The 24,539-nt window shown below is 40.7% G+C and overlaps 1 pseudogene; it reads left to right on the top strand.

The window, feature by feature from the left end:
* LOC136857025 (craniofacial development protein 2-like) overlaps window positions 1-11,798 on the top strand; it is a 72,731-nt pseudogene extending 60,933 nt beyond the window's left edge.
* Window positions 11,799-24,539: the final 12,741 nt, after the last annotated feature.

Below are 24,539 nucleotides of genomic sequence, written 5' to 3'. Positions count from 1 at the left end.
AATAACAAGCATCATTAACATCATCGTTGTTTTACCTGAATGGCACGAGTTTTTTGTATAAAATAAAATTCGATGTAAAATGAACGCAACAATCGAAGTTTTCCATAACTGTTATCTAAAGAAACACTGAGTGGAGTGCCTTTAACGGAGCAAATTACGGCATCATCCACTTTTTTCTTACAAATTGTTTTACGTAGCACCGACATAGATAGGTCTTATAGCGACGGTGGGATAGGAAAGGGCTAGGAGTGGGAAGTAAGCGGCCTTGGCCTTAATTATGGTACAAACCCAGAACTTGTCTGGTATGAGAGTGGGAAACCACGGGAAACCACGGAAAACCATATTCAGGGCTGCCAAGAGTGGGGTTGGAACCCACTATCTCCTGAATACTGGATATTGGCCGCACTTAACCAACTGCAGCTATCGAGTTTGTTGACTGTATTTCACGAAACCCACTTTAGAATTAGGAATAAAATTATGAAGTTTATCATATATATATTTAAGACATCAGGTTGATTTTTGTAACCGCTAGTTTGAGAGAACGACTGAACCGACGGATATCCTAAAGCATTATGACAAAATCTCTTGGCCTAAATATTTGCAGAGTGTCTTTATTAAAGAAAATCTAGTATCCTGTTTGGCTAAAGCGCTCGCTAGTACTTCAAGGACCGAGCTCGATAGCTGCAGTCGCTTAAGTGCGGCCAGTATCCAGTATTCGGGAGATAGTAGGTTCGAACCCCACTGTCGTCAGCCCTGAAAATGGTTTTCCGTGGTTTCCCATTTTCACACCAGGCAAATGCTGGGGTTGTACCTTAATTAAGGCCACGGCCGCTTCCTTCCAACTCCTAGCCCTTTCCTTTCCCATCGTCGCCATAAGACGTATCTATGTCGGTGCGACGTAAAGCAACTAGCAGAAAAAAAAAGTACGTCAAGGCCACATGATCCGTGAGAGCGCTGAGGAGCAGGCAAAATATAGGAGGTGGAAGGGGGTAAGCATGCGTGCACAGTCAGACGTCGTCCTGGTTATCTGTCCTTCGACTACTTCAGTCTATGTTGTAGTGAGTCGCTGGGCCGAGAAGTAGCTATTCAACGCAAGTTTACTGTCTCTTCTTCAGTTCTCCCTATATTCGCTAGATTGAAGTGATTTAGGATAAATTTATACGTTTTCTTTTCCATTTCGTTTCCCCTATATTTGTTAGCTTGAGAGGTTTCGGAGAAATTTTAACACTGAGACCGTGAACCTTTTCCATTCCGTTAGTTAGCGACGTGAGTCGATCCGCCGAGTCATACCAATGTGTTGATTTTCAATTTTGATTTGGCCGACATGGTAGTCATAACGAAACAGGTACAACTTCAGTTGTTAATGAAATTATTGACGTGTTCCAAAAACAACACAAATGTCAAGAATGCATTTTTCATCGATGGTCTCAAAGGCACTAGGAATACATTTAGGACATGTAATACGAAAGTGCTTAAATTTAGGGTTTCATGTTATATCAGTAACGTAGACAGGAATAGCCGTGGTTTTGCTGCCGAACGGTTGAACAGTGCACATTACATTTAAAAAATCCATAAATTTAAATGAGTACAGTGTCTGGATTAAAATTAACTTCCAAATCAGTTGACGATATTCGATTAGCATGGTTCAATATGAGATAAAGCCCCAATGGAAAATAGTCATTCATTAATGTGGAATCTTCTTCTAAAATATTTCATAGGTAACTACACTCCATTCCTTCTGGCGAGAAAATTATTCTTGGGGGAGATTTCATAAAGGTTTTGCCTGTTCCGCCACATGCTTGTCACCAAACAATTATTATTTACTTACAATTTTATTAATATATGACTACTAGTTCAGCGGATGATGAAAAAATCGAAATGTAATATATGAAGAGATAGAGTATGTAATACAATATGTAAAAGGTGACGAGCATATTATTGTGATGGGAGACTGGAATGCAGTAGTAGGCCAAGGAAGAGAAGGAAACATAGTGAGAGGTTTCGGATTGGGACAAGGTAATTAATGAGAAAGCCGGTTGCACCGATCATAACTTAGTCCTTGAAACAACTTGGTTCAAACACCGCAAACGACGGCTGTACACATGGAGGAGACCTGGAGACACTGGAAGGTATCAGATAGACTTCATTATGATTAGGCAGAGATTCAGAAACCAGATATTGGATTGCAAGACTTTCCCAGGAGCAGACGTGGACTCTGGCCATGAAATGCCATCTGTCCGTTCGCACAAAGATCCTCCATCGCGCACTATTTTGGAATAACCCTTTTGCCTCTTACCTTGTCATGTGGACCTCTGCCAGTTATTGTTCAGTATACCTTCTCCACGTCGACCGGGGCCTATCGTGCTTCCTCTGGACTTGCGCTTTTCACTGAATTAGTTAAAAATTCTTGAATAGATTAAATACATTCAAGTATTAGTCATAAATAATGGTGTTAAATACATATGGGTCGCCACTGAGAAAGGATGCAGATAATATTTGGCATTCCCTTACAATCGTGCTAATTAAATCAATTTAACACTGCCTGTGCATCAGTTTGGACGTTCCATGGTACTCTACCAAATAGCTGAGTATACCGTACGAATCTTGGTTCATGTATGCCTGATTTTAGTTGATATCCTCCGGTAAACACCGAAGAGTTCTTTTATCTGCCGACATCCGATGACATGGGATGTCCAATAGCCCTTTAATATTAATGTTATTTTGTTTAGGTTCGACTAGCTACGTTTGCGGTTTTCGGAGACACCGAGATGCCGGAATTTATTTCGCGCGGCGTTCTTTTACGTGCCAGTAAATCTACCGACACAAGGCTGACGTATTTGACAAACTTCAAATACCACCGGACTGGAGCCAGTATAGATCCTGCCAAGCTGGGTTTAGAAGGCCAGTGCCTCAACCGTCTGAGCAATTGACTTTATCCACCCTTCAAAATCCGTCAGTTTGCCTGTGTGGTGCAGTGGTTAGTGTGATTAGCTGCCACCCTCGGAGGATCGGGTTTGATTCCCGGTTTGGCCACAAAATTTGGAAAACAGTACGAGTAATGACACGGGGTCCATTCAGGCTCGGGAGGTCAACTGAATAGATGGGATTCGATTCACATTTCAGCCGTCCTCGAAGTGATTTTCCGTGGTCTCCCTACTTCTTCTTCACGCATATGCGTGAATGGTACCTATTTGAAGACCACGGCCCCTTACTTCCGTTTTCCTTGTCTGCCCCTTCCAATCTTCGTATCCCTCACAAGCCCCCTGTTTAGCACAGCAGGCGGGACAGCCTGCCCAGCTGTATTCCCAACCAAATGTGCCTACGTCCAGGACATTGCTCTCGATGCGGTAAATGTGGGATCCCTCGCTGAGTCCTGGGAGAGAAACAAATCCTGTGCGGTAAACTGACTAAATAAAAATGTATCAAAAATAAACTAAGCAACAAAAATCCGTTTACCTCATCCAAGTTTGAAACCGCAATATTAGTATCCGATGCCTGACACTTTACCACTGATAAATAGAGGGAGGAGCTGTAGATAATTTTCATAACAAGAATTCATTTCCGGATATTGATTGCTACTGCATGATGTTAGCGGGATGTTCAGCCATTATCTTATCACCTCGCACTCTCTCAGTTTGCATTCGATTTCTCTGTAATGTTTCCTGGGACCTTTTAAGTATTCTAGCTTACCAACGAGTGTATTCTCACCACAGATGATACCAGAAGGCGCCAGATGGCTCGGCGTGATGGCACAGCGTGAATGGGAAGTCAAATACAGCTTGGTTGAAAATATTGTCAAGAGCTTCTTACCAGATAAGTATAAATTACAAAGCTGATTATTGGAAGTTTACTTGTAAAGTTTAATAGTACTAGTACTGCTACTACTACTACCACTAATACTACTACTATTAACACTAATAATAATAATAGTAATAATAATAACAATAATACTGGACGAGTTGGCCGTGCGGTTAGGGGCGCGCGGCTGTGAGCTTGCATTCGGGAGATAGTGGGTTCGAATCCCACTTTCGGCAGCCCTGAAGACCGTTTTCCGCGGTTTCCCATTTTCACACCAGGCAAATGCTGGGGCTGTACCTTATTTAAGGCCACGGCTGCTTGCTTCCAACTCCTAGGCCTTTCCTATCCCATCGTCGCCAAAAGACCTATCCGTGTCGGTGCGACGTAAAGCCACTAGCGAAATAATAATAATACATTTTCTTTCTTCCTTAATCCGCTTACCATTCAGGAATGGTTTTCCCTCAAACTCTGCGAGGGATCCCCGTCTACCACCTCAAGGGCATTGTCCTGGAGTGTGAGACTTTAAGTCGGTAGGATACAACTGGGGATGAGGACCAGTGCCTCGTCCAGGCCGCCTCACCTAATATTATGAACAGGAGCATTTTAGGGGTGGGAGGGAGGAGAAGGTTCGAAGGGATAGACGAGTAAGAGGGGAGGAAGTGTCCGTGGCCTTAAGTTAGGTGCCATTCCGGCATTTGCCTGGAGGACAAGTGGGAAACCACAGAAAATCACTTCGAGGATGACTGAAGCGGAAATCGACCATCTCGATGGTTAATAAAATGTTTGAGACGCACTGGTGAATCTGGCACGATGGCCGAGGACGTACATTTAAGGTATGTGAATTATCACCATTATAACATGCTTTTATTTGTTTCATGATGTCACTGCTATTTTTATTTTCGTGAAATATCAGAGAAATATGATGAAAGGTCATTAATTTTAGTTCTGAATAAATTAGGGAAAGTTGCGAAATATTGTGTGAAGTTCTTTGCCCTCTCTTACGATAAATTAATATCTTAATTTGACAAACCACATACAGAAAATAAACGTTGGGAAATGACACTCTACTTGAGACATTATATCGTTTCTCAACCATCAAATCTAATATTCTACAGCACTCCGCACGATATTTCGCGACTTTCCCTAATTTATCCAAGAACTAAAGCAAATGACCTTTCGTCACATTTCTCTGATATTTCACGAAAATAAAAGTAGTTGACCAAAATACGTCACAAATACACACACTCAAGTGGTGACATCATGAAACAAATAAAAGCATGTTATAATGGTGATCATTCACCTACCTTAAATGTACGTCCTCGGCCATCGTGCCAGATTCACCAGTGCCTCTCAAACATTATATTAACCATCTCAACAGACTGTGGCTTTATACACATTTTTCTTTATTTTATAATTCACCTGAAAATAATGACAGAAAAAAGAAATACCCTTCACACGATAGTTCCGCGGACCGATCACGTCTGTCGAATACCGTCCGCACACGCAATAAATTTATAATACGGTAAACATTTATTTATACTTCAATTACATGATCGCGGCATCAGAATGACCGTCTATTTACCTGTGCATGAAAATGATGTGATACTATAAAAACTCTCCCCTTGGAGATGATACAACGGCGCCTCGGCCAAATCTTCTTCGTTGGACTCAGTCGTACAATCGCTGATTTATGGAGTTACTCGGAAGTGCATGCTCCCTCCTTGAATTCAATTGACACAATGGGTAATTTCAAGATGACGCACCCTTCTTTTATAGTTTTCTCCCCCACTTTCATGCAGTTTTCCTTTGCCGCCAAGCATTTGACATACATTTTCCTACCCCATGAAAATGTATTGAAGGCAGGTTTCACTGTAACACAATATTTGCTAATTTAGTAGTAATATTTTTTATGAGCATTTATGATTTTCCCTTAACAAATTGACTTGTTAAATTACCTCACACGATATTTTTGTAGAGGTAACGGAGGTTGAACGAACAGGCGCGTCTTTTACAATTTTCCCTCGGAAACTATTTAGGGATCTAAAGTCTGTATCATTAAGGACCAACATGTTTCACTTACAATTACCTGACAATTATTCAGTTTCATTGCCAATTCCTTTTGAAATATACTTTTAAACCAATAATTCCGCTGTATCCTTGCTGCCTTTCCACGTGTGGGTGACGTAATTTATTTAGCGTGGAAATGAGATCTACTACCCGTTCTGCCACGTGGCGTCTCTGTTCAGAGATAAAAAATGTAGTTAAAGCTCCTCGCTCGTAATCGATATGGGGCCCCATGTAGTGACTTTAGGACTCTGATTCCCTATGACACAAAGGTCATGGGTTCAATATAAACATGTACTCACATCTCAAAAGCTTCTAGTTTATGCTCCCCGGCTGCTCTGAGAGACGGTCGGGCTGATCAGTGGGCGTGGGCTATCTGCCACCGGCCAAGACAGACTGAAGAAGCAAAACTCACTTTGCGACAATCTGTAACAGGTTGTTGCGAGAGTTCGAATCTTTTAATAGTGAACAGATAAAGACGGCAAGAGTAATAAAACAAGTTCAATACTAACTGTTTCTTTTACTCCAAATAATTTACTGTATACATCTCCCGACCAGCGACAGGTAAAAACTTACAATAGCAGGAATAATTTCCAATGTAAGTTTAAGATTATAAGCTACACAAAAATGTTAGCCCAAGATGATTGGGTGATTACATTTTATAAAAAGGATGGTGAAGACAATTTGAGTTAAGTGGTTGACTTAGCCCATACATGAGTATACATCTCTATCAAACACGGGAAATGCATTTGGACAATGAATAAGAAGTGCAGCATTAAATTAGGCATGGAAATAAGCTAATTATTAAACAAGATCAGCTTTTGTAGTCTAGCGGTCAGCATGATTAGCTGCCACCTCCGGAGGGCCGCGTTCGATTCTCGGCTCTGCAACGAAATTTTTAAAAAAGTAGTAAGAGTCCTGTAACGGTGTCCACTCAGCCTCGGGACGTAACTAAGTAGAGATGTGTCCGATTCTCTCCACAGCCATTCTCGAAGTGGTTTTCCGTGGTTTCCTACTTCTCCTCTAGGCAAATACCGAGATAGCACCTATCTTAAGGCCACAGCCGCTTCCTTCCCTCTTCCTTGTCTATCCCTTCTAATATGAGGCGGTAGAGGTGGGATCCCTCGCTGAGTCCGAGGGAAAAACCAACCCTGGTGGGTAAACGGATTAAGAAGAAGAAGGAGAAGATGATTTAACATGATCAGCGAAAATACAGTGATTTACCAACAATCAAATTCAGTGAAAATACCTAGACGAATGAAGGACTAGAGGGTAAAGTTCTAAATTTCTTATAAAAGTATACCCAAGGGATCTATAGACTCTGAATCGATTATTATTATTATTATTATTATTATTATTATTATTATTATTATTATTATTATTATTATTATTATTATTATTATTATTATTATCGTATGGCATTTAGAAGCACAACGTGCAAAAATATATAAGTTTCAATATAGCAGTAATTAAACTAGTATGTCAAGCTTCTGCAACCAGTCCACTGCTCTTGGTGTCAATTCATGCAGAGCCTGTAAACCGTCCTTAAATGCTGACAGAGTACAGCTCTCAACAACCTGAAGCAATGCCTGCTTCTCAGCACCACACTCACACGCAGCACATTCATAGTATCCACACTTTTTCATCATATATCGGCACCTGCCGTGACCTGTCCTGAAACGGTTGAGTTTTGACCACTCATGTCGGGGAAGATCGGAACCTGGCACTTTCTTCGTTGGGTCTTTAATCAGAAAGGCGTTGGTGGGTGTACATTTTTCCGATCGCTGTCTCCATTCAGCTGTTACACTGAATTTTTGATGAGAGAGTAAATCAGTCCCGAGTGGATTTCGGGATTTTGACCTCATCACAGTGGATCTCGTAAGGCATTGAACAAGAGTGAGTTCCTGTGTGCTAAGGTCTTCTTGAGCAACTGTATATTCACTGCTTTTTTCTCCTCAGATCTGGAGGAGCAATGTTTCTATAACAGGCAGCCACTGAGTAGGGGTAGTACCAGTAACAACTCTCATGGTTTCATTGAGCTGTACGTCAATCTTGCTTGAATGTACAAGGATTGATCCAACGTGACACCCAGATATTTTAGGATGAAGTTGTGGGAGACTTCTGTTCCGTTAAAAACCATATGTAACTTCCGATTAGCTTTCATTTTATGCAAGTGGAATGCTGTTAATTCCGTTTTACTAGGATTTGGCTGGAGTCTCCATTTGTGGAAATAGTCATACATGATAGCTAGGTCCTCTGTAAGTACATCCTCACAGTGTGCCAAATCCGTACTCTGAGTAATTAAAGCTAGATCGTCTGCAAACTGTATCTTTGAAGTTGTTTTTGGCGGGTCATGGATGTAAAGATTGAATAGAATACTGACACTTGAGGTAAACCATTATTTAGAGATATCCACCTGCTTCTTTCACCTTCATAAATACAGCAAGCCGACGGTCGGATAACATGTTGTTTAGTAAACATGCTAGCTTCCGACAAGGGATGACTTGAACAAACTCGAGCAACAGTCCCTCTCTCCAGACCGTGTCACAGGCTGACGTAAGGTCGACAAAAGCTGCAGCAGTCTTCAGTCTTTTCCGGAATCCTGCTTCAATCTCTGTTGTCAGTGTTAACACCTGATCACAACAACTGGGATTCTTTCTGAAACCCCCTTGTTCAACTGGGATTTCTCTTTCTATTACTTCCTGGATATGGTTAGGTATCATTCTTTCCAGCATCTTGTAAATTATGCTAAGGAGTGAAATTGGTCAATAATGTAAAGCTTTAGTTACTTCCTGTCCTGGTTTACAGACTGCAATTGCTTTGGCATGTTTTAACAACTTAGGTAATTTACCAGTTCGTAGAATTTCATTGAAGAAGTTGACTAGCCAATGATTTGTTCCCAGGACTATGTCCTTCAGAAACTCAGGATAGATTTCGATACCAACATTTTAACAATATACAGTGTAGCGTGGGGAATGAAGGAACTTAGGAAGCTGGAAGACACGACCAAAAAATTTTTGTTATTAGATGCACCAAACAAAGTGTCCGACACACACGAGGATTTCCACAATGCGTTAAAAGTTAGAACAGAATTAGGCCTACTCAGTTCAAAAATCTGTAGTATGTTGACACACAATGAGAAATATTTCCCTGTAAGTCGATGATTACTCCAACACCGTCAGTAACCCGAAGAATAAAACAATTAGAGAAGCTATGTCAATTTATATTTCTATTTCTCACCTGAATATATTTGCAGTAGATGGAGCAGGGAACCAGCTCTGTTCAACAAAGGTGACGTGCTCGCACATTCAGCAGCAATCGGACTCTCGTTTAGCCTGCCGGGTAAGGCAGGTGGCACGTATTTATATGAACGTTAGTTCGTTCTGGAAATTACGAGAGTTTGAACTGACATGATGGGAGCCGGAGAGTTAGGTGATTGACAAAGATGGCGGCCAGTAGGTGGACAACAGAATTAGAAGAAGGTAGTTTTAGAATGAAGAACTGGGGACATGAAAAGTAACTCCGGAATATTTGTATCACTTAACAACATCGAAACACTGACTGGGTGTAGTCGTGAGTTTGTCGAGGGGCTCTAACGAAAAAGGTTTGAAATTGCTTGCATCCAGAAACCAAGCGATAGGGGGCGAATGTGAGAGATATTGGCAACGGAGACAAACAGCTGTAATTCGCTCAACACTGGGTCGTAATGGTGCAGAAGTTGCAGATTGTGAGCTGCTGCGAGATTGCATCACCGAGGTACACTATACCTATAACATTAACATTTTCTGGTTGTTGTGTTGTTTGAGTCATCAGTCCATAGACTGGTTTGATGCAAATCTCCATGCCACTCTATCCTGTGCTAAACTTTTCATTTCTACATAACTATTGCATCCTACATCTGCTCTAATCTGCCTGTCATATTCATACCTTGGTCTACCCCTACCGTTCTTACCACATACACTTCCTTCAAAAACCAACTGAACCAGTCCTGGGTGTCTTAAGATGTGTCCTATCATTCTATCAGTTCTTCTCGTCAAATTTAGCCAAACCCATCTCCTCTCACCACTTATATTCAGTATCTCTTGATTCGTGATCCGATCTATCCATCTCACCTTCAGCATTCTTCTGTAACACCACATTTCAAAAGCTTCTATTCTCTTTCTTTCTGAACTAGTTATCGTCCATGTTTCACTTCCACACAATGCCACGCTCCACACGAAAGTCTTCAAACACATATTTCTAATTCCTATATTGTACCGGGAACAGCGGTACGGAACTAAGTCCCCGAAATTAAAATTTAAAACTTCGCGCCGGCCCAGCAGCAGAAGACAGACAGGAACAGCGAGCAACATGTGTGTGTGACGTAGAGTGGAGTGACGTCACAGCCTGCCTCCCCGTGATACAGAGAGAGCCTAGATTAGTATGGAATGTTCCTTGAGATTCTTCGGCTAATAACTTCCCACACAGTAATAGCTGGATAAAATCATCCAAATCATCATGTAACCCCATATTTTATCTGCATTGCTACAAGGTTTGGTAAAAATCCGGCAAGAGACTACGAACTTGTTGAGCATAATGTAAAGGCATATTTTGGCTTGGATCGGGTATAAATAGAAAGTGGCTTCCCTTAGCAGAACAGTGTGTATCGCAGTGGAGTTCGTGCGACTAGCAGCGAGCGGTCGGCTCGTGGGGACCGCGATGGTACGTGAGTGACAGTCTCATTTCGCCAAGTTCAGGACTTAAACTCCACATTTGAACTTAAAAATATTTCGGCGAGTTCCAAGTGATAATTTTATTTCGCCGAATTTCCGTGATACACGAACGATAGAATCCAACCTCATTTAAACGGTAATGGTGATTTATTTGGACATATGTTTCAAACTTACATTTCTTACGAGTGTTTATAGCCCATAATTGATGAAACAATCCGAACAGTGATAAACTGTGAACGATATTCACCTTGCCAACCAATAGAAATACTTTGTATTTTTGTGTGTGTCGGATTCTAATCTCTTCAGACTGTGATAAGTGATTAATTATTGAATTAATTTCAATCTATGACTCTGTCTTCAGACTTATTGAAGTTTTGATGTTTTCAAAATAACTCGTATAGACATTGGACTGTGATTAGTTCCAATCCGTGTTTAATCTGAGCAGACCTTGAACTGTGAGCTTACGATAGACTGTGAATTACATATTCGAACTTTGCTCAAGGTAAACATTGAACTGTGTTGAGAAGTGAGCTACATTCATGGTAGACATTGGACTGTGTTTAGGGTGTACATTTACCACAAATTAAACTGTTTATTCATGACTAGTAATGAATTGTGCATTTAAACTGTGAATTTTCAGTAGACTATTTTTAGTGTGATCAAACCACGGACTGTGGAAGAGTGAAACATATTTTCATTTCATTTCAAGTTGATGAATCAGATTGGTTCATATTATGTGAAACATTTTTCCTTTTCCGAGTGACTGAGTTAGGATTGCTCGTAATTCTAAACAAATATTTATATGTGAAACATTTTTGTTTTTCCGAGTGACTGAGTTAAGATTGTTCGTAACTCTAAACAAATATTTTGTGTGTGATAATTTCAACCTGTTTCAAGTGTAACGTTTTCTTTAATCACACTACGAGTGACTCTTTCGTTCAAATCTGTCATTCAAGAAGCTCTTTCCGTGTCCCAGGTGCTAATGTGTACAACCATAAGCCATTCTCCGTGCAACCAGATCTCAATGTTCACACTACTACGTTATTCCGATCTTCTAGACGTCGTATGGATATTCCAGAACTTCTAGAATTTCCATCGCGGGAGAAATCGTGGTTCCATGGTGCCGAGAGGGGACTGATGGCAGTACAAAGGGAGCAGCCGGAGTTCGAGTACATCACCAGCCTGGATGAGAAAAGGATCATTTCCTGCATATTTGCTGTATGAAGGTGATATAATTTTGAACTTTGTTAATAAGTGCAGCAAAAAAAGAATTTCTTCAAAAAAAACCCCTCTCCCTCTGTAAGCACTTCAATCAGAACTGTACATGCCCTGCGTCTAACTCATGCTCATCAAAGTACCATATTTACTGTTACAATATCAATGTTTGAAGTGAACAAATTTATTTTCTTAAGAAAGTTCTTCCTTGCTTATGCTAATCTGCATTTTAAGTCCTCCTTACTTCTGCCATCGTTAGTCATTTTACTACACAAGTAACAGTATTCATTTACTTCCTTTAAGACTTCATTTCCTAATTTTAATATTTCCTGCATCACCTGCCTTCGTTCGACTGCACTCCATTACTTTTGTTTTGGACTTATTTATTTTCATCATGTAATCCTTACCCAAGACTTCGTCCAAGATCTTCTGCAGTCTAAGATAAAATAACAATATCATCAGCAAATCTCAAGGTTTTGATTTCCTCTCCTTGGATTGTGATTCCCTTTCCAAATTTCTCTTTCATTTCCTTTACTGGCTGCTTTATGCAAACATTCAAAAGGAGGAGGCACAAACTGCAGCCTTACCTCAGTCCTTTCTGGATTGCTGCTTCTTTTTCAAAGCCCTCGATTCTTATTACTGCAGACTGATTTTTATACAGATTCCAGGTAATTCTTCGGTCTCGGTATCTGATTCCGATCACATTCAGAATCTTAAATAGCTTGGTCCAACCAACATTGTCGAATGCCTTTTCTAGATCTACGAATGCCATGTACGTAGGCTTGTCCTTCTTGATTCCATCCTCTAAGATCAGACGTAAAAGTCAGGATTGCTTCACGTGTTCCTACATTTCTTCCGAAGCCAAATTGATCTTCTCCCAACTCCGCTTCAACTTGTTTTTCCATTCTTCTGTAAATAATACGTGTAAACTGGTAAACTTCAGAATCTCTTGCTCCCCTTTGTATTGCAGATACTTCTTTATTTACACTCTAGTTAATCCAAACAATTAGATACTCCATTTTAAATGTGAATAAACTACACAGCTGTATTGGTATCGCCGAAGTTTTAATTGGTAATTTCAGAGTTCGTTTGACAATAACTTCCTCTAATATATATAATATTATGTTGTTTAATTTTATAATTTTCTATTCCGTGTTTTTATATGTAAAGCAGAATGAACTGAATTCCACTATTTGCTATTTCTAGAAAACCAGTGGTTTTATATAAATGTATAATATATATGATACATTAATTCACTCAGAACTAGAATTGAATATCTCTTATGAGTCCGCATCCGTAACAACAGAAATTTCAAACTGGCGGGAGAGCTGGTAGAAAAAAACAACAACCCTACAACCTGTTTTCCAGTCATTGACCGGGTTAGGATGGAAAGAATGAAGACCCCACCTTGCAGCGAGGATAGGAATTGTGTCGGCTGCCGAAGCCTGTCGCAGTCCTCTGGGGCTATGATTAATGGCTGACAGATGAAATGAAATGATATTGGAGAGTGTTTCTGGAATAAACGACGACGGGGAAAACCGGAGTACCATAATAAAAACCTGTCCCAACTCCGCTTTATCCAGCTCAAATCCCACTTGGAGTAACCTGGATTTGAACCACGGAACCCAGCTATGAGAGGCCGACGCCCTGCCGTTTGAGCCACGGAGGCTTCTGAGAGGTCTGGTATGTGGTTAAAATGATACATATCACTCACTTCCATTGGGGAGTGCCTACACAACTTTGGGAAGAGGACATAAATTTACGTTTACTGTTTACTTCCTTCAAAACATTATTATTATTATTATTATTATTATTATAATTATTATTATTATTATTATTATTATTATTATTATTGCTATTTGCTTTACGTCGCACCGACACAGATAGGTCTTATGGCGACGATGGGATAGGATAAGCCTAGGAGTGAGAAGGAAGCGGCCGTGGCCTTAATTAAGGTACAGCCCCAGCATTTGCATGGTGTGAAAATGAGAAAAAACGGAAAACCATCTTCAGGGCTGCCAACAGTGGGGTTCAAACTCACTATCTCCCGATTACTGGATACTGGCCGCACTTCAGCGACTGCAGCTATCGAGCTCGGTAAAACATTATTTTAGAACTATCGCGTATACGCTGGCCTTCGTGCTCCCGACGCATGACTGTCCTCGTTACAGATGCTTCGAACGGCGTGTTCAATGGTAATGTTATTGCTTTTACGTCTCACTAACTACTTTTCAAAGGGTCCTCAGAGACGCTGAGATGCTGGATTTTAGTCCCGCAGGAGTTCTTTTACGTGCCAGTAAATCTACCAACACGAGGCTGGCGTATTTGGGCACCTTCAAATACCACCGGACTTAGCGAGTTGGGGTCAAAAGGCCAGCGCCTAAACCGTCTGATTTACTCTGCCCGGCGAACAAGGTGTCCATACCATCTAACAAAGAGAGGCCAGACACTGCGTCCAACCGAATCAACGAGCTTCAATGTACCTGTATGGGGACACTCAACTGTAACTCGCATATAATTGTTTAGGATAATACGCTTTCGTTTCCAAAAAATAATCGGGCCAAATGTCATGAAAGCAGGATCCGCTTCGGACCAACCGGAGGTGATAGAATACCAAAAGGCGAACACATTTTACTCACACACGTCAGGTCCTCAACGTAGGCCTAATCATTTCCTAAAAATGAATGAATCCCCCGATTCCAACGCAACGCATATATACTTGGAGAGTTACAACAGTCAAGCGGAGCGGTGGCCTAGTGGTTTCCACGACGTGATTTCTAGTCTCGTCGTAGCTATATTTTTCTACAAAATAAATTATTATTTGAGCCAATGTGAAATTGCAGTGAACTTTATTTTCTACCTCAAATTCTGCTTATTATCCTTCTTCTTCTGTTTAACCTCCAGAGTCGTTATTCCCTCGGTCTCAGCGAGGGATCCCACCTCTACCGCCTCAAGTGCAGTGTGCTGCACTTTCAGACTCTGGGTCGGGGATACAATAGGGGAGGATGACCAGTACTTTGCCCAGGCGGCCTCATCTGCTATGCTGAACAGCGGCCTTGTCGGGGGATGGGAATATTGGAAAAGGTAGACAAGGAAGAGGGAAGGAAGTGGCCGTGGCCTTAAGTGGGGTACCATCCCGGCATTTGCTTGGAGGAAAAGTGGGAAACCAAGGAAAACCACTTCTAGGATGTCGGAGGTGGGAATCGAACCCACCTCTACCCAGTTGACCTCCAGAGGCAGAGTGGACCCCGTTCCAGCCCTCGTATCACTTTTCGAATTTCGTGGCAGAGCCGGGAATCGAACCCGGTCTTCCAGGGGTGGCAGCTGATCACGCTGACCACTACACGACATAGGCGGCTACCTCAAATTATATATATATATATATATATATATATATATATATATATATATATATATATATATTGTATATGTATAGAGAGAGAGATCTGCAGCAGTAACTGTGAGAACGTTTAGGCCTTTTATTAATTTCTAGTAGAAAATAAAGTGTACTGCAATTTGCGTAATATTTTTTCCCATTTTCTACTTCACGTTCTGTCAAATATTAATTTATTATGTATACGAAACATAGCCGCGATGAGATTCGAACTCATATTTTCGAGATTCACAGACATGTACGATGACCACTAAGGCACCACTCCGGTTGTTTGCGATGTAATTCTCCAAGTATATATGCGTTGCATTTGAATCGGGGATTCATCAATTTTCCGGAAATAAGAAGGTTGCGGAGCTGACATGTTGAAGTAAAATTTGTTCGCCTTTTAGTGCTGTATCACCTCGACTTTGTCCGAAGCGGATCGGACGTCATGGCTTTTGACCTAATTTCTTTAAAAGAAAGAAAGCGTATTGACCTAAACCCTTACACACGAGTTTCTGGTGAGTATCCCCCAACATGCACTTTGAAGTTCGTTTAAATTGGTTATCCGGGTGTGGTCTTTTCTTGCAAGTCTAAGTTAACGTAGTTTTCCTTCTGCTAAAGCGACTCCCAGTCGTCGTCAGATGCATCGTTCTTTTCGTGGTCGAAACGCATGAGTCCAAGGCTCCATTTGAGCATTCAATTTTCATAACATGTAGAACCTGTCCATGCTTTCCTGTTTCTGTCCAGCATTCCAATCCGTAGAGGACAACTGGGCGCACTAGCGTATTGTATACCTTTGATTTTAGGGGCAAACGATGATCACACAGGACGCCATTACGTTCACGTGATTTTGACTCCGGTGCGTGTATCTGGAAGCGTGTCACCGTTATCTGCATATAAAGGAGCCGAGGTATTTGAACTGCTCCACTTTATTCAACCCTTCTCTAATGATGCTGATATTAAAATTAGTTCGTGTGCCACACTTCAATATACAGTACAATATCTTCTTGATAATGAGTCGAATTCCAAATTCGCCAAGTTGTTGTTTCCATTGATACGTTTTCTCCCGGAGGCCTTCACGTCGTAATTTCGCCAAGAAGATGTCATCGGCGTAGAGGAGTGTCTACTGATGGGACGTGTGCAGATCACAGGTAATAGAGCTGTCTATCACTTTGTAGTAGTATTACTATATGAGAAACATGAGATAGTGTGTGCCGATAATGCATAATATGGTGGTTTATTATTATTATTCAATAATGCATTCATTCACGGCATATCGTCCAGCTTTGGACGACGTCATTTCAGCTGGCTACTTCTGACTTTGATGTCTGACCAGTAATTCCGCGTACGTTCTAAGTGTCATTCATTCCTTTACTGTGTCGATGCATTTCCTGTCTATAATTTTGGCTTGTCTCGGAAACCCTGGAACGTTTGAAGCTTCTGATTAAGTGGGGCACGCTCCTGGATGTCATTAAGTGGGATTCCCATTTCTTGAAGGTCGCTATCGACCTCGATAAACCAAGCCCCTTTGGTTTTCTTCTGCTGAAAGAAGGTATTGTTGCAGTTGGTCAGTCTTGTTTCGTGAAATCGTGTCACATGCCCATAAAAGATAATTCTTCGTTTACTGATTGTATCGGTAAACTTCACTACGTGGGTTTATAGTTCGTCTTTTTGCCGTCTTCTGTACTCCCCATTGTCTTTGACTGGACCTCAGATCTTTCTCAAAATCTTCCTTTCTTTAGCCTCCAGTTTCTCGATCTGGCCTTTTTGTTTCGCGCAAGACATTCTGAGTCATATTAGACGTCTGGTCGGCACTCACTGCAGTAATGCCTCAGCTTTGCCTTGAAGAATTGTAGACGCCCTTGGTTAAATGCTAAGCCAATTCCATTTTGTTCATCCGTAATGTAAATTATGTAAAATGTAAATTATTATTACGAGTGTTGGGGAAAATTCATGGCAACTATTTTTTTCTTGAAGATACCAGTCGGGTTGGAAAATATGACACATACAGACGAAAGAACAAGGTGTTAACTACATGTGTAGACAATTAATAGCAGTGTAATAACACACTAATTTATTACGGTAGTATACAGGGCAATATCGCCTTCCCGGTGCAAAAGAATGACAACACAGTACACATAAAGTTGACATGACAAACCTGGGCCTAAAGACCCTCAAAGTAGTCTCCTGCTACTGACACCACACGCTGCCAACGATGTGGGAGGCGCTGAATACCATCTGCCTCAGCACTTGCCGCACCATGTGTGAATCGGGTCACCTGTTGACGCACAGCATTAGCAATGTCCTCTCGTGTTGTAAAATCCTATCACGTAGTGGTTCCTTAATCTTTCGAATGAGATCAAAGTCACAGGGCGAAATGTCGGGAGAGTACGGTGGGTGCTCCAATTCTTCCCATCCCCAACGTCGCAGTAGCTGCCCTACACACTCTGCATTAATTGGTTTTGCATTGTTGTGCAGGATTATTGCACTGTCCACAAGATCCGGACGTTTCTTCCGAACGCCACGTCGTACCTCTCGCACCAGGAAGTCTCTGTAGTACTGTGCGGTCACTGCTCTGCCATGTGGAACAAAGTGGCAAACAATGACACCCCTGACTTCATACGCGACGATCACCATCAATTTGACTGGGGAAGGATTCTGACGGACCTTCTGCCTCCTTGGTGATTCAGCATGTCACCATTCCGCGGACAGACGTTTCAGTTCTGGTTCGTATGCCCTGGCCCAAAATTAATCGATGGCGATTATTCGTGATAAGAATTGATCGCCGTCCTGTTGCCAGCGTGCAAAGTGGTCGGAGCATATTGCATAGCGCACCCACCTTTGAACTTCCGTCAGTGCATGCGGTACCACCCACGATGCGATTCTGCGCAGTTGCAGCTCATTATGCAATATCCTGTGGACGGTGCGTTTCTCGATGCCACTTGCCCTCTCTAACTGCAGTAGCGTCCATCGTCTGTCTTCATCCAGGAGCTGCTCGATGACGGCACGTGCCACGTCGGTCCGCACACTGACAGGTCGTCCCGAACGTTGCTCATCACTGGTTGACACACATCCTAGCTTAAACTTTCCTACCCACCGTACTACTGTACGGTATGGTAGGGCGTTATTCCCAAGAGCTTCCACTAATTCACCGTGATATTACATCGCTTTTCTCGCTCGGAAAACGGCTATTTTGATGTAAGCGCGCTGCTCAACACGGGTTACTTCCATCTCGCACGACACTCACCAACTGACTGATTTTACATCCCTCGCTACGCTACTACCAGCTACCACAGAGCCATCTGTTGTTCTGCATACACACTATACCTGCAGAACTTCCACACGACATATATACGTTTGTGATCCGTTTACATATCTACAAGAAAATATAGTTGCCATTACTTTTGCCCCAATCCTCGTATATAAGCGAATTAGGCCATTAGGACTAGGCAAAGTCCTTAGAGGCGTGTCTTCCTTTGTGCCCATATTTTTTCATTCTTTTATTCTGGTCTTCATTTCTCTCTTCAGACCAGGTTGTTGAGGTCTTCCTCTTTGGTCTTTCCTCTTGGCCAACTTGCCATTTGTGAATTTTGGATCAGAAAATTACCCTGTTTTGGACATTTGCTAGTGTAACTCCTGCCTGTTTTGAAACGGTTTTGATTTCGCCAATCCATTTCATTCTGTCTGTTTTGGCTTTACTCTAGTTTTCGTAGAATTCGACTATTTGTTTGGTAAATCTCTCTGGATGCATTCTTGTAATATGTCCATAGAATCTTAACCTGCGTTTTCTAATGTCACTGTGAATATTTGTGTATTGTTTGATTTCCTGTCTGCCTCTGAGGCGGTATTGTTTGTCAGTGAGTTTTGGGCCTAGAAGTTTTCTTACGATTTTGCATTCCTTTTTCTCAACGTTTTCAATGTCTGCTTTCCTGTTCAAATTTAACGTTTCTGATCCATAAAAACATTCTGGTTTAATGACTGTATTTTAATGTCTTAGTTTTTTTGTGCTTGGAGACATATTTTGTGTTATAGGTTCTGATTATGGTGGGCGGCGTCTGCGATGTATATCACACTGGGTGTTACTGTGTGGAGAATAGTGTTGTTGTTGGTGTATGACATGCAGGAAAGTTGGTGAAAGTACAAACACTTCATCTCAGAACCAAAGGGAAAAAGGTTCACGTTTAAAATCCCATACACGAATGCGATTAAAACTCGGGACTCGGGGAAACAGACCTGAAGGATAAAATAAGGGAGTATTAGCCTCGTAAAATGAGTTGTATTAACGTTACTGTTTTTTTACATATTCGAGCTGCTGTTTCTCTGCCATCTACATCGACTGGAAGCAAATAACCTGCGTTTTCCACCGTACGTGCTGATATACTGCCTGACAGGTCGATTGGGGAGCTTAATTGCTTAAGTGCTTGCCTTCTATTATTAAAGTTGTGGAACTGCATTCCGTCATATTCGGTGTGCACTTATAAGTGCTTAATTATTAATGCGAGAGACGCGTATCAGCAGATTTTCTGTCGCGTTAAAGAATTCATATTCAGAGCAAAATTTATACAGTCTTAAAATTTTCTCTTCATGAAACTGAGTAATTTGATGTTAAATGCTCTCAATATTCATAGGCCGATCCTAATTCGCATCATCCATCAAGTTATTAAGTAAACCTTAGTAACAATTTATCTATTGAATGCCACACTTGCAGAATTCAGTATCTCCGATTATGCATGCCTGAGATTCATACTGCTGTCAGCCTAGGTGTTGATAATAATAATAATAATAATAATAATAATAATAATAATAATAATAATAATTAGGGCCCGGATGTTTATGACATGTCATATTTTGTTTCCTTATATTATTTCCACGAAAAATAAAATATTCGAAAGATAACAATAAAGTTAATATTTTTACTTAATTATTATTGAATATTTTAGATTGTAAAAGTGATTGTATCTACGGTAACTAAAATGATGAAATTTTCACGGGTCATATAAAATCATATTTTGGCTCTTTAAAAGTTTTTTTTCATTTTCCGGTAATTTTTCATATTATGGTCATATTTTATACCGTGAATTTTCGTGTTTTTGTCATTTTTTTGTCTTTTTATTTCATTTTCGCATACCTTTTTTTCAGTCGTCTCAAATTCGGATTTTTTACATCTCCTGTTGTTTGTAATTTCTAATATTATCTTTCTTAGAAATATATATTTATGTGAATTAGGAGAGTAAGCTGTATAGCAAGAGACAGATGCTTATAAAGCAACATAATAGTGAGCCTCAATTGAACTCTAATAATTTGACGTATTTCAAATATAGCCCAGTAACATCCCGCGATGTTGAGGAGGTTTTTCTTTCGTTACAACAACTCAATATTGCGTAAAAATATGTGATCGTTCCTATTTGAAAACGTTAAAATATATGTAATTTGCTATTGTAATTCTTTCTGTTTGCTCATTAAAATGTGACATTTATTTCATTCTGTGCAGAATCGAGAGTTGCCTCTGGAATAAGTAATTAAATCAATTCAAAATATAATAATAAAGTTAAAATTTTTACTTATTTATTATTATTGAATGTTTTAGATTGTAAAAGTATATTTACATTATAATGTTCATTTCAAGAGCGGCAAAATTTTGAATACTTCCAAAATGTGACCAAAAAGGTTTTTAAGTCGTATTTATTGTCATATTTTAATACATTTTAGGTCATAAATACTTGCATATTTCTAACATATTTGGATCATGAACATCCGGGCCCTAATAGTACTTCTTTCCTAGCGTATGTCCCACTGCATGGGGTCCACTATCTCGTTATGCCTTCTCTATTTTACTCGATCCAGTACATCTTCTGGGCTGAGGTCTGCAACCCACATGTCTTCTGTGATGGAGTCCATCCACCGTTTAATTGTCTTCCATGTGGACTACAAAGTCCAGGGTCGAAATGATGGGCTAATTTTGCCACAGCACTGCTGTCTCGACGCATGACATGATCATACAATCGGGACCACGCTTGTCTTCGTCGCACCAATAATAATAATAATAATAATAATAATAATAATAATAATAATAATAATAATAATAATAATAATAATAATAATAATAATAATGAATGTATGTATGTATGTATGTATGTATGTTGGGTATTCAGCCCGAAGGCTGGTTTGATCCTCCACAGCTCTGCCAACAGCTGTCATAAACAGCCTAGGCGTCACTGAAGAGGCATACTAGGGAAATGAGGAGTGAGGTAGTTTCCCGTTGCTTTCCTCACCGAGCCAGAAGTTGCTATTACATATCAGTCTGCCAAGCCCACTGAAATGCATGCACCGACTGACCCTATGAGCGATATTTTCACACCATTCATAACAGGGACTGGCTGCATAAGGAATGGTATTACTAGCATCGCTCATACCTCAGTCACTTTCATATTGTCAAAGCCAAGGATGAGACTGAGACAGGGCAATGAAAGTAACAAATTTATTCTAGCTCATACCAGAAGACATAGTGCACTGTAAACACTACATCTCGCCAGCAAAGGCATAATAATAATAATAATAATAATAATAATAATAATAATAATAATAATAATAATAATAATAATAATAATAATAATAATAATAATAAAAATAAAAATAATAACAATAATAACCATCTTCTGTCGCTAGATACGAGAAAATCTTCCAAGTAGATAAATCTAAATACCTAGGCGAAATTATACAACCAAACGCGATGAATCAGCAAGCAAACAAAGAAAGAATTACAAAAGCAAAGCAAAGCCATCTCCGCACAGGCCATGAAGACCCTGGGAGTGGTGAAAGGTAAAGGCTTCCACTATTTGCAACCTCGGCACTTGATGGAGTAGAGTGGTTAGCTGAGTGAACCTCAGGGCCATATGCACCTCCGGAAGTGGAAATCTCATTTCTTAAATTTTACGACTTCCTGACGGGGATATTCGAACCTACGTCCTTCCGAGCAAACCGAGTACGCCTTTACCGCCTCGGCCAGGCAGACCCTGAAAGAATTACAAAATTACAAAAAACCATACACAATTGTCTGGGGCAGATACAACAAAAAAATCACATCCCAAAACGAAAAATTACGACACTACAACACAGTTGTCAAACCAGAAGCCCTTTATGCATCAGAAACTCTGATAATTGATGCCAGATCACAAATAAAAACATCGGAAAGCAAGAGGAGGAAATTCTTAGGAAAATTCTACGACCTAAATATCAAGAATAATTGCATAATTGAAATTGAACTTCAAGAAATCAGCATGGCAATTGGAATTACACATGGGACTGGTCTAGCTTTAGAACATTGGTGAACAAACATTATTCTGCTGAAAACCCAAGATGAGAACTACCACTGCATGGACGGAAGAAAGGAAGTAAAAACACAGCGAGAGGGTAAAGAGATAGTGAGAAAAGAAGAAATGAAATTCAACTGCTGAAACCGAGCGAGAGGCTACGCGGTTAGGGCGCGCAGCTGTGAACTTGTGTACGGGAGATAGTGGGTTCGAACTCCATTGTCAGCAACCCTGAAGATGGCTCTCCGTTGTTCCCCATTTTCACACCAGGCGAATTCTGGGGCTGTACCTTAATTCAGACCACGGTCGCTTCCTTCCCACTCCTATCCCATCGTCGTCATATGACCTATCTGTGCCCGTGCAAAGTACAAAATAAAAATACTCATCCGCTAAGTAAGTTCAACCGCAGTACAGAGTTGGGCACAACGTTGTGAAAATAATAATAATAATAATAATAATAATAATAATAATAATAATAATAATAATAATAATAATAATAATAATAATAATAATGTCCGCCTCTGTGGTGTAGTGGTTAGCGTGATTAGCTGCCACACCCGGAGGCCCGGGTTCGATTCCCGGCTCTGCCACGAAATTTGAAAAGTGGTACGAGGGCTGGAACGGGGTCCACTCAGCCTCGGGAGGTCAATCGAGTAGAGGTGGGTTCGATTCCCACCTCAGCCATCCTGGACGTGGTTTTCCGTGGTTTCCCACTTCTCCTCCAGGCGAATGCCGAGATGGTACCTAACTTAAGGTCACGGCCGCTTCCTTCCCTCTTCCTTGCCTATCCCCTCCAATCTTCCCATCCCTCCACAAAGCCCCTGTTCAGCATAGCAGGTGAGGCCGCCTGGGCGAGGTACTTGTCATACTCTCCAGTTGAATCCCCCGACCAAGAGTCTGAAGCTCCAGGACACTGCCCTTGAGGCGGTAGAGGTGGGATCCCTCGCTCAGTCCGAGGGAAAAACCGAACCTGGAGGGTAAACAAATGAATAATAATAATAATAATAATAATAATAATAATAATAATAATAATAATAATAATAATAATAATAATAATAATAATAATAATAATAATAATAATAATAATAATAATAATAATAATATAGTCGTGAGGCACAGACGGGGAAGCACTAAGATCACTGGCTCGATGCCAGCTCAGTCCGGTGGTATTTGAAATTGCTGACGCAGACCACAAGTATACATACTGTATATTCACCAACACATACATTTTTCATTTTTATTCACTTTGTTTTACGTCGCGCCGACACAGATAGGTCTTATGGCGACGATGGGATAGGAAAGGCCTAGGAGTGTGAGATATTGTGTTCGAATCCCGCCATTGGCAGCCATGAAGATGGTTTTTCGTGGTTTCCCATTTTCACACCAGGTAATTCTGGAACTGTACCTAACATAAGACCACGGGTGCTACTTTACCAGTCTCGGCCTTTTCCTACCCTTTCGTCGCCTCAAACCTTCGATGTATTAGTGCGACGTTAAACAAGGAGCAAAAAAAAAAAAAAGAAGTTATCTCTCGTCTCACAATTTTCCTCATGATATTTCAGTTCCTTCTTTACGAGTGTCAGTATATCCTCCCTCCTATTTTTGCATTTGCTTTTCGCTTTTTCCTAGATGATCGTTGGGGAGCGGAATCCTTGTATTAAACATTAAGTCATGAAAGGAATCCGAACAATAACGGATTATGATACTCGAAGAAAATATCACCAGGCGATATATTTTATGGGCATTTTATGGATAAACCTTTGAGAATATAAGATGTCGACAAACTTTACGTGTAAGGAAGGAAACGAATAGTAACGGTTTCTACGGAATAACTCGAAGAAGATATTGCCACTTAATACAGGATAGGCCAGAATTCACAATCGAAAATTATTTCAAGTAACTTAATATGGATCTGGAAATGTGTTCTAGGTTGAGAATAATGTTCATCCCTGTCCGTAGTACGTCTGTCGTCTGGTAGATGTCACTTCAATTACAACAATGCAGGCGATAATTGCCATTCGTTCCATGAAAATACGGCATGTGATCGTGTTCTGTTTTGTTGGT

The sequence above is a fragment of the Anabrus simplex genome, chromosome 1 (assembly GCF_040414725.1).
Source record: "Anabrus simplex isolate iqAnaSimp1 chromosome 1, ASM4041472v1, whole genome shotgun sequence".
Lineage (NCBI taxonomy): Eukaryota > Metazoa > Arthropoda > Insecta > Orthoptera > Tettigoniidae > Anabrus > Anabrus simplex.
Note: the sequence above shows the minus strand (reverse complement) of the source record. Positions and strands in the feature narration are given on the sequence as shown.